At 38.4% G+C, this 12,296-nt stretch overlaps 1 protein-coding gene across 8 annotated transcripts in view; it reads right to left on the bottom strand.

The window, feature by feature from the left end:
• Positions 1-9,734: 9,734 nt before the first annotated feature.
• LOC117207338 overlaps positions 9,735-12,296 on the bottom strand; it is a 148,002-nt gene continuing 145,440 nt past the window's right edge. For 7 of the 8 annotated variants that reach the window (XM_033447442.1, XM_033447451.1, XM_033447449.1 and 4 more), the window contains one exon: positions 9,771-9,809. The gene's annotated coding sequence lies outside the window, so the exon portion shown is untranslated. Of the gene's footprint in view, positions 9,872-12,296 lie in introns of all 8 variants that reach the window. The other variant, XM_033447443.1, reaches the window with a different exon arrangement.

A 12,296-nucleotide genomic window follows, 5' to 3' on the forward strand; every position in this document is an offset into this window, starting at 1 on the left:
GGAAAGGCAGTTCTATTCGCATACGGAAGAAACGAAAAAGTTCACAATACATCCAATGACGATTCGTAATGCCTGTTTTCTCTCTGTCGCTTGGCCATCATTTTTATGAATCTAGGAATATAGAGACGTAACATACCGTCACTAAGGAGATCATTGTGGGATAAGTGTTGAAGTAAATTATGCCTAATTTTTATTGAGATACTATTTGAAGTACGACAGTTAATATATGCCAAATATTTAGTTAAACATTATTTCGATAACAAATAGTAAAAGTAAAAAATATTACAGTGTATTTCGTATTAAAATATTTCCATTTTAATTAATTGTATAAATTCTAACGAATTCATGGGTAATCATCTAATCATCTTTTTAATAAGAAAGTGAACATCCTGATTAAACTGATCAATAATTTTCATAATTAGCAGTGCAGAAGATGCGTGGAAATGTAATCAATCAAATTTAAATACAATCGGATGTTCTCCATCCTCTTCCTCTATAATTTTATGTTCCAGTCTTATATTCCTTGATCAATATAACTGATTCCAATACAACGATTTAAAATATTTCGTCTATATTTTTTTATATTTTTTATATTTTTTATATTTTTTTGTTTTCCTTGTTAACTCGATATGTACATACGATTACCGATATAAGATTAATGGTGGATCACAAATCGGCGGTTAGCAAGCAGTCAATGACATTTAACGATAATTACAAAATAACGGTGAACCGTTATGGTATATAGATATATACACACACGCGCACACACAAAATTCTATATATGTATATGTATATATTTACTGTCGCGGCAATAATACGCAATAATCAGTCGTAACAGGTACATAAAAGTGGTTTGTCGGTGAATTCGACCGATTGTGTTTACATTAAACAAATTTCGCACCATTGTACGACGTTTTGTTTGAAACATGGAAGCTTTTCCTCGATCTAACTTATCATAAGTATGTACATGAATCTGTCTTACGTGAAAGCAATTTGAAAAATGAGAAAACGCGGTTGTTTCGCGTAAAATTTACCACGCAAACTCGTCGTAGATTTCTGTGATAGAGAATCGTTGTTCGGTATCGTCGAGAACTTCTAATCTCTGGATGTAGGGGAAAAACCGATTTGACTCGCGATCGATCGAATTCGTCATTGAGTCGCAACGAACGCTGCGGTGAAGCAACCGAACGGTATTCGGTACTACGTAGCAAAAATTTGTTTTTCATAAAACTTTCAGGCATCGTGCCAAATACCACGAAGAACGTGGCTAGATTCTCAATTTTCTTGGTTCGTCCTCTTCTTCTTTTTCTTCCTCTTTCCTTTTAGCAAAATTATATTAAATCGATCGGATTCGTTCAACGATGGGGAAACCTTTCCCTCTTGAGACAAGATACTTTCAAAATTTTTCGGATCCACTTCGTACGGGAAAAGTTTCCTTTGGTTGAACATCTGGTTATATATATTATATCGTATATTATATGTATATTTAGTATTTAGTTTGTGGTCTTGTGTTCTGTATCATTGTGTGTATCGCTACCTCCGCTCTTTTTTCTTCTCTGTTACATGTGTGTGTGTGTGTGTTTGCGCGCGTGTGTGTGTATGTATGTGCGCGCGCGTGCGTGTGTGTGTCTATATATGTATATAAAAGAGATGAGAATGCATGTAACTTAACTCAGTATGTATACATATTATATGCGTATATACATGTATATAACCGTCTATAAGTCATCGCAAAAATTCTGTTCCCCGAACGTGCGCCATCTTATCGAGTTGTACGCGCCAATGAGGCTATTGTATTGCTTGTCGATTATCGAAAGAGGTTCGATGAGTATCTGAACAACGGTTGCTCTCTCTTTACTTGCGTGGTTTCCTCCCTTGGCAGATAGAATTCGAAGAATTAACGAAGATGGTTAAAAAAGTTTTCTTTATCGCGTCGTTTAAGAAACAAGGTGTTGGAAAGACGTTTCGTTATTATTATTATTATTATTATTATTATTATTATTATTGTTATTATTATTATTATCATCATCATCATTTCGAAGGTATCTAATTTGTTCGAAGATTCGTTAAAGAAAAAAAGGAACTCTGCAAAATTTCCGGTGCAGATTGTATTTGGTATCTTTCTTCTTTTTCTTTTTAATATTCTTAAAAATTCAGGTGTATTTTTCATTAAAGCGTTTACATGTGGTTCCTTGATAATCAATAATGCAATCGCAGATATTTCTTTCGATATTTCTTATGTTTTCTCCTTTCTTCGTTCTGCCCTTCCTTCGACTTCCTTTCTTATCGAAAAATCTAGATACTAAACATCGACGCATATGACTTCGGGTGGCGCTACAAATCGCGGAATAACATTAGACAGAAATAGAAAGAGATATAAAGAGAGATAGAGAAAAAGAGTGCGTGTCTTTGAAAAATGTAGATAAAATGGTAAAATACTCGTTTTAGCTGTTCTCCTTGTTCGTATCACGGAGGGGCAAAAAGTATCTCGAACGAGTTCGTAACAATCTAAGAGATCGCTGATCCACCCTCGCTGCTCGATTTCCCATTCGATCAAGTTCGATTCGTAAAGTTATATATGTCACTAAAAAACATACACGATTATATTACACGTTAGTTTTACTAGTGCATACGTTTGCGATTTTTCTTTTTGTGTTTTTTCTTTATCGCTTAACCATTACAAAATATGTAACGTGTCTATGTTTCATACGTCTCTTTCGTCTATCGTTTGTTCTACATTCTAGGAAGATGTAGATATTTTCTGAATGAATGGTACAACAGAAGGTACACTGTCTATCGTCAACGGTCTTTTTCGGATTCTCCTGAACGTGGCGCACACGATCCAGCATGTGATATAGTCGTGGATGTCGTATCGCGTAAAGTTACATATTTAATGCACGTTACTTTATTATACCCGTACTCTTTCGTACAACGATGAGACTCAGAATGTGAGAGAGAAAAATAAAAGGGAGAATCGATCCGGGAGTCGAGAGGATGTTTCAGTGGATGCGCACATTGTAAGTCTAAGAGAAAGGCTTTGGGACAACCCCAATCGTAAGCTTAACGATATACACGCTTCTACATTATAATACAGTTCTCGTTTTTCATCTGTCATTCTCTAGCGATCTTTGCCATGCCGACGTATGCATTTCCTCTGTTATTTTCTCCTAGATGTCGTTTAACATCTCTTTTTCATCTTTTTCTTAAACTGCTTAGAAAAACACGTAACCAAGTTCGAGTCGATAAGTTCGTTGAATTAGCGTTATTTACTTTATCGATAAAATGCATCAATCGCGTAGGCAAAGAGCGACGTAGATCTGTGATTACGAAAACGAGGACGGTTCGGGTGTAACAAACGATGGTCGTATCCTTTCTCGAAGGATCCGATTAATACTCAGATATCTTCCATTTGATTGGAGGATACGACCGTCAAAAAGGACGATCCTGTATTTTTACCGAGACGTTTCATTCTTCGGCATATAACGCAAAAATGACCGGCATTGTACGCGTTCGTTCGACAAATCGTACAATTATAATTGCAATTATAATTGCGTTTGCCCTGCTATCGTAGACACAGTTACAAATTGCACTTTGACACACCCGTTCAATAAGATCGAAACAAACGACTAAACCTGATTATATCGTGACAGGATCGATTCCTCGTCCGGATTGGTAACGATCCACGCGCTTATGGAATTTCGTTACCGATCCACGGTGATCCGAGCCGAGTCGATAAGGTTTTTAACGATTTATCGACGATCGATCATTGATTTCTTTCTTTCTTCATTCCTTTATGGATTTTTTTTCATTAACCTATCTAAAAAGATTTCTACGACACGATACATGTTAGGATCAAAACGCCCGCACAAATATGTACAATATGTTTGTTTTAAAGAGGCGACTGCATAAAAACGTACGTTGGGACACGGTTCGCGTTCAGGAATCATTATCAATTCTGTCCATCTCTTCTTTTCTCTCATCGTTTCGCATTGTTTGTTTTTGATTACCGCTTTATTATCACTCGATATAAGAAAAAAAAGCGCTTCGTTAAACAAGGTCCCCGATAATAAATTCTAGCATATTTTCCCTTTCTTCAATTTTCATTCTTTTCTCTTTTACCATTTTCCTTTGTTTGAGCGCGATTAGGTAATGCTAACGATTAAGTACTACACTGTACGCATGCGGAACGACGGTAATTAATGATAAAACTCGATTAGCAATTGTGCTCGACGTTGTACACGTCTTAATTACAGGGTATTGCCATAGGTGTCTTATTTAATTGTACGCGTTCTTCTTTATCCTCTGATTTTACACGTGTCCAAAAGGATCATCATCCGTATCCTCTTTTTTCCTTCCTTTTTTTACGTGTATAACTGTTGTTTCGCGAACTTTCAGTACGATATTTCCCAATGATGAAAATGAAAAATCGGTAGAGATTGAGTTTATCAACGGGAATAGAAAATTCGATGATGCGTACAGAAATATTCGACGTCGTGGGTAGATTACTAGATTACATTTGAAAGAACCGTACACCGGAAGCTGAGGAACATCGCGCGAAACAATGTAGACTCGTCACGTGACGAAAAATGGCGGATCTAGCGCGAAGAGACACGAACAATCAAAACTTGCGATACGGTAAAACACACACTGAACAAATTTATATATTTTTTTTTATTATTATACACGAATATAAGAATTCTGTTTGTTTGTATAATGGAAAAAGACAGAATGGAAAAGAAAAGGATAAACAACAGGGGAACGCGATTATCGTGCGAGCAGAAAGCGACGGATAAAGTCGAGCTTTTAGTATAGCAGAGGACAAGTGGATTCTCGATTACATGGTCCTGAATCACCATTATCGTGTCACCCTCGTCGTAACGCAGCTGTAACGACCATCACAATATCGAACAGCAGTAATAGATAATATACACGTTTTGTTGTATATTAACTTTACCAACGGCTCTGATTTCTTTTTTTATTTCGTTTTCTTCACTCCGTATAACACTCATTCACACTTCTTATGTACTTTGTAATATATATATATATTTTTTTTATTCTTTTGCGTTTCGATAGTGAGACGATGTGAGAATATTAAATATAGCATCGATAACGTCGTTAACGATATAATGGTAATAATTAATAGGAATAATGATATACAATATAATAGTCATGATAATAATAATAAGAATAATCATATAATGACAATAATCAAATAAGTAAGAATAACCGTATCTCACAATGATCGTAATAATAATCATAATAATAGTTAATTAACGCTATATCATATGTATAATATTTATATATATATATATTTATATTTATGTATATGTATTATTTATATAGCTGTATATTATATATATATAATTGTATTTCATTATTATTTAACACATTTCTTTTGTACAAGTAAATCAATTAAGAATAAGTACAACTTGGTAGCAAAGAGAGATAGAATTATATTATTCACTGTATATCTTTATCCATAGTGAGAAGAGATATATATATATTTATACGTACATGCGTTTATATATACATACACAATATATTTTTTTGTATATATATATATACACACATATATTTTATTTCATTCATTTTCATTATAATAATATTCTTTCATTATCTTTATTATGTTTCAGACCGTAATTCTTGCACGCTGTCATCATTTGGCTGTCGGAAGTGACCTTCTTTCCTACCATGTATTTTCCCCAATTTTTCTTCCACCTAAATATTTCGCTACGAGCCCTTGCACACTTAACGTGACTTTCCATTAACTCTCCCTTCACAGTGGCATGCTTTTCGTCGCGATACCCGCTCGTCTTCTCTTCCGCTTTTCATCGATCTCTAGAGAGAGGAGGTAGAAAAAACAGCGAAAACGACGAGAAAGGCCCGCGACTCGATCGCGAAACCGCTTTATTACTAGAAATATTACACGACGAGGAGCGTGGCGCAGCCCCGTGGCTGCAATCGTTTACGAAGCTGGCCACGGCCGGGGGAGATGACGTCGCGGGGACGCGACGATAAGCGCGGGAACGCTTCAACGAATGAAGGAGGAGCCAGCCAGCCATGCACTCGGGAGTCACAAATAACGGGAAAACGTGGAAAACTCAGTATACAACTAGCACAGGAAGGAGAAGCAATTAACTTAGAAAAAAGAAAAGGAGGGAATAAAAGAAACGTAGTGAAACTGTCGTTTTCCCATCGACCGAAACAGATGGCGCCATCGCGATTGAGATTCTTAAAAACAGTCGGCCTTAAAGCGAAAGATCGATACGCGCAACGTACAATTGTAAAACGAAGGTCAAATCATAGAACGATCGATTAATTAAAATTAGCTACGTATCTACGCTTTGTCTCACGAACTATAGTTACGTACAGTGGGGTCAGGTGATCTTCGAGCGAAGAGACCGCAAGAATCGTAAAGGAATTATAGTTTGGCACTGATACCCGTCAGCTTGAACTCAACACGCTCGCGTTTGGCTAGGAAGAGCTAACCACTGGGAAGTCACGTGTACCGAGGTTCGATCTCTCCGCGGGTGGACTTCGTGGCACGCGAGTATCCACCTTGGAACGCTTTGATTCCGCCATTTCTCAAACGTCTCTCGCGTCCAGCAGACCCTTAAGAAAAAGAAATAGAGAAAGAAAAATAAAAACTACAACGTAACTACGAGACAATTCGCTGATATTCGCCCACCATTCTGTCCACCCTACGATCCCCTTCGTGATACATCCTTCCCAAGATATTAAAGGCTCCACTTCCGGCACCAGTTTCGAACAACGTGTGGCTGTGGCCCAGACTTACGTTGGATAGTAGCAAGAACACACATTAAAATCATAGAGGATCAACGTTATTAGACGTGTCATGCGTTTGTCTGTTCGCTTGGCCTTTCCCTTTGCTTTCCCTCCAACCATTCTCACGCGATTCAGAGGACTTCGAACATTCTGTCCGTTATTGCATTCCCGTTTTCCCTCGCTTTATCATCCCTCATCCCGTTCCTCTCGACCACGATAACTCGTAAACAATGTAGATACCTACGCACGGATCGATCAAGCATTCTCCCCCATTTCCGCCTGTTTCGTCTCTTCTCGAGAACGTTCCCCGCAATTTCCTTTCACGTTAAAATGCCTCTTCGGAAACTGGTTGAGGTATCCGCATCGCACGTCCAAAACGAGCACACATGTCATGGTTTATCGATATAATTTTATAATATGTGCTATTAAATCCTTCATGCGCGGTCGAGGCTCACGAAGCCTCGAGAGATTCCTCTGCCTCGTCGAGCGTGCCATTTTACCCATTCTTTTCTTTCTCTCTGTTCTAGGTCATCATCCTCGAAGAACAAATAGGATGCACGGATCCATCTCGTGGACGTCGTTCAAGCGAAACCGTTGTCCGCGGTTAGCATGGTCGCGTGGAAATCGGCGAATCGAGCTCTCGTCGAACGAGAATTTAAAATACCCATCCGGGTAGATTGGTCAGGGGAACAAAGTTAAAACACTTGGAAGATGTTCTCACAAGTGATCAGAGATTAAAATTCACTTGGTTTAAGTGTGCGTGCCACCTTCTTTTTTTTTCTCTTTAGTGGCAACGAGAAACACACGTTCTAGTTTAAAGAGAATCCTCGATGTTTAGAACATTGATGGCGATTCTCTGGGAAAGGGTGAATGGTTTCTGCGAATTTGTGGGATTAGAGGAAGGATTTCTAGGTCGTATTCCTTGAAAACCTTGGTCCATGATCGGAACCAGCTAATTCTTGCCTTGAATTCAATCATTTCGCTTTATCTTGTTTCTTCTATCTTTCAATTACTTTTCATCCGTTACTTCTCATTAGTTCAAATGGATTATTTAAGTTCAATTATATCGTTCCTAACCAAAATCGATTCGAATGTTAGAAAGAATATTACGTTGGAAATTATGAAATATTTGATTAATCGGAATTAGCTGGTCGAGGATCAGAAGCTGTCGCCAGTTTTGCTGGAATACAGGATGAAGCTAAACGTGTTCTAAAAAAACGTACGGACTTAGTCGATGTTCGATAAACCGGTTAAATTCGTTCGAATGCAACGTGTGCTACCGCAGAGGAAACAGTTTCGCTTGCAGGTGGGCGGAAAACGATTCGCTCGACGTGCGATGTTCCCTTCCATAGGTGTCGCGAGAACTATTATTATGATCATCATTAACATCGTGTATCGTATTCGATAGTATCGATGATCATCGTAATAATTAGTAATAATAACGATAGTAATAATAATTCATAATAATAATTCATAGTAATAATCATAATTTTAATTAATTAATTAATAATATATATATATAATATATATGCGTATATTAAATAAATTCTCCGATATAACTTACGCCTTAATCCTAAAGCTTAGCTCGACTTACGATTTAAGTATCCGCGCCCCCATTTTTTTTACGCGCGCGGAGGGATGCCCGTGCATCCACCAGGGCGAACTTCTTAAGAATCTAATGAATCCTAAAACCGGAAGCTCCGCCGTACCGACAGGCCAGCTGCCTTAAAATTTTTCATCTTTTATTTTACTTTCCCCCTTTTGCTTCTTTGCCGGAGGAGCGAAACACCACGATCTAGCGGTCTCCGCCAGAGACAACAGAAGGCAAAGCGAAGAAGCGGAAGCAACGTATGTACGCGATGAAAATGATTTAAAAGAGAAAATAATGTTTTCTTATATTCTTCCCTTATTACCCTCTCCCTTCTTTTTATTCTCGTTTCTTTCAAATCATTTGCATCCGCATGTATAAATTACTTCCGTTTCTTCGCTTTGATCTCCGTTCTCTTTGGCGGAGACCGCGCACGAGCGTGGTTTCCATCCTTCGTCTCTTGCCTCGATCATTACTCGCCTCGCATACAGGAAGTCGAACGACAATCTTCCTTTATCACGTTCGATTCCGAGAAGATCAACTTTCCAACCAACTACCACGCCAACTTCTCCGTACGCCTTCCATCCAGCGTCTCCGATAAAAAAAGATCGGCCAACCTACAGCGCGATGCTCTTTCTACTTTGCCCCTGGTCCGTGTCTACGCGCGTCCCTTCCTTCCCCGACTTCCAAACGAACGCATACGATTCTCGCTACCCTTCGTTATCCTACCCTTGCGTCATTTATCTTACAATCATCGGTACTCTATATATAACTCGGTACTTCGTACGGTCATCCAATCTCGTTCCCAATTTCGTTCAACGTCTGTTCTTCGCGGTCCAGCACGCGCGTACACACGGAGATCCATTCGCGACTTCTGCCTTCCTGAGAACGAACCTTCGTACGCGTCCTGTTCGCTCTGACGCTACAAGACGACTTTTAAGTGGTGATCCAACGCGACCACGGCTCGTAGAGCGGCAGAAGGAGGTCGTACGAGTCGTCGTCCTCAGGGAGGAAGAGGACAAAAGAGACGAGTGCACGACGGGCGCGCAACTCCTCTCGCGAGGCGAATATTCCGCCACGTTTTGGCCGCGAACAACAGAATGGAGCCAAACGATTCGTCGTCGAGTATCTCAAACGTCGTGCGGAACATCTGTCGCAGCAACGGCTGCCAAGACGCGAGCAACATACGCGACGACGACGACGACGACGCTCGTTGTTCCCCTGATGGGTTGCTTCCTCTTCTCGAACTCCACCTCTGACACTCGCATCTCGTGGTTGGCTGTGGTGCGACTCTCGTTCCTCGTTGCGATGACACCTTCTTGACTCGACGAACGGCACGCTGGCGATAACAACCGGGGGTGAGAGACGAGCGATGGTTTGGATTTTTCGACGGTGGCGACGACAGCACTGGGACCTTAACACCCATCCTTGCCACCTGAAAAACGTGCAACGCTGGCCTCGTCTTCGTTCCATCATGCTTTGCCGGCCGTGTTCTTCCTGAACATCGTTTACGCATATTGGTGGATATTTTGCATGTTAGATTTGAGTTTGAGTTTGCCGTTTATCGTTCACGTATCGTAGACGTAAGACCCGATGCAGACGAGCGATACGCGTTAAATCGTCGTAGCGGCAGCGGGTTGGAAGAACGAGGGAACACCTGTACGCGTATGTTTCTTTTGTGAGACAGAAGAACTTTGTTTCTCTGTTCTTCCAACGGCACCGCGATTGTGTCGTACGATATACGTTGTTTTCAACCGGGAGAATAATGAAAAACGTATGACGCAGCGCCAAAAAGTCTCTCGTCTGCACCCGGCCTTAGAGCGAAGGGTGAGGATAGAAGTCGAAGATTTGGGAAATTAAAAAATTTTGACTGGTTTAAACCTGCTGTCTTTTTTTTCTACCTGACTTTTCTTTTGTTTAATTTGATATTGAATTTCTTTGCGATTGGGAGGAAGATCGTAAATTTGGTGGATTGTTGTTTCTACGTTTCGTGAAGTAATATTTTTTGAGCGAATAAGAATGGGGTAAATTTAAATTTAAATTTTAAGTATGCTTGACGTGTATGAATAACAAGTTTAAGTATCTAGCGTATATGTCATCATAAGCGATGATGTTTTTAGTATAAAGAGTAAGATGAAATAAACGTTGAATGATAATAGATATCTTCTCTAACAGGGAAATGTGAACGCTATTCCTATTCCTTTTTATAATATGAATATCTTTAGGATGAATCATAAAAGAGGATAAGTACATGAGATGATACGAAAATACGTGACCAATAAGTATAGAATGAGAAATCAGATGGAACAAGTACGATAGTAAAAAAAGACAAAATTGATATTAATCGATAGATTTTTATCGTATGTTTGGAAGAAGAATGTATATTTTTTAAGGATCAGAATCTTCGACTTTCAAATAAGGTACGAATCCGTGAATTAATTTGTAGCAAAGTTTATGGAATCGTGAGAATTGCAAAGGGTTCGTCTGATGTCCGGTTTCCCCAAAGGATCCAAATTTCTGGAAACTAGCTTTTCCAAGTGGTTGCTGCAAGGGTCTTGCGAACGTTTATCCGTTTAAGATCTGCTTTGGGGAACACGGAGAAATAAACGTGCGCGTAGTTTGTGCGAGTCTATCGATCTCCCTTCTACGACTTTGCAGCCTTGACGTTTAGCATGCGGTGAATTTCGCTCAAGGGAACCACCTATTTCAGACAAATCCTTCGATTTACTGCTGTTAACACTTGGACAGTAAGTTAATTAAAAATGATAAAAGAACATGATAAAAAATGAAAGTTTCTACCTTGTGTATATTTTTTATATTTTTCTAATAATTTTTCTATTTCAATTTTACCTAAGCCATCGTACGTAGGAAAAGAAAAACAATCAAAATTTAGGTTGCGTTCGTAAATTTTACCTTTTTTAATTTTTATAATTTTGAACCATTATGGCTAAAAAAGAAAAATAATAAAACAGCATATTTCCTCTTTAAATATTCTTTTATTTCTTCTTTTTATACTCTTTTCAAATTTTTAATCGCCAAAAGATTGACAAAGGGAAATCAATGAATAAGTTATGTAATATTTGGTTTTTAGTGAAAAATATATTTGATTAGTGTCGTGTCTTTTTTCAAGGGACTCGTCATTCTTAATCCTTTCGTTGCAACGATAATCTTATTAGCAGCTCTGTGGCTGTTAATGGCCGTCAAATGCTACTGATTGTTTTCAGTGGTTCAAAGGGCGGACTATAAACGGCAGCAACTACTTGTCTCTAATTTCGTTTAGCAGCGGACAGTTACCGTGAAGACAATATCGCTCAAACTTTGATAAATGTTAGCAAGTTTGGCGGAGTTTGTAATTCGAGGAGTGAGAGCTGCAGCCTCGTCTGCTCCTGATATACTAATTTGTATTTCTAACGAGGAACAACCCGCTCCTACACAGTTCCCATTAATTACAACGTCAACGGTATTTTTATTACCAATTGTAATTTAATTCTCGAAACTCAACTAATTAAACATTATTAACTCAGCATAATCGTAAGAAAAAATTTGAAAGATATTATTCCGTTCGCTGCTAAAGGAATATTACGGTAAATCGCAACTATTTATTCTACAATATAAGAACAAATAATAATTATATCAAGAGAGTATTTATAAAAATTCTGAATATCGAGCCTTCCAGATATTTGTAAAAATGTTAAACTTGAATGTCACACGAAATTTATAGAAACGCTAAATTCCGAATCTTTTGGCAAATTGATAAAAATTCTGAATTTTCCTTTCTTATGCAATTTATTGACAAATTTAAAGTCGTTAATCCTTCAAAAATTTCTCTAAAATACTAAAAATTCTATTCTCGCGGCATCGAAAGGATTAAAAAAATCCTATCGTCGAGGGATGAATATCGAAACATCAACAGCGTGTTAAC

The sequence above is a fragment of the Bombus bifarius genome, unplaced genomic scaffold (genome assembly GCF_011952205.1).
Source record: "Bombus bifarius isolate JDL3187 unplaced genomic scaffold, Bbif_JDL3187 scf7180000008028, whole genome shotgun sequence".
Classification (NCBI taxonomy): Eukaryota; Metazoa; Arthropoda; class Insecta; order Hymenoptera; family Apidae; genus Bombus; species Bombus bifarius.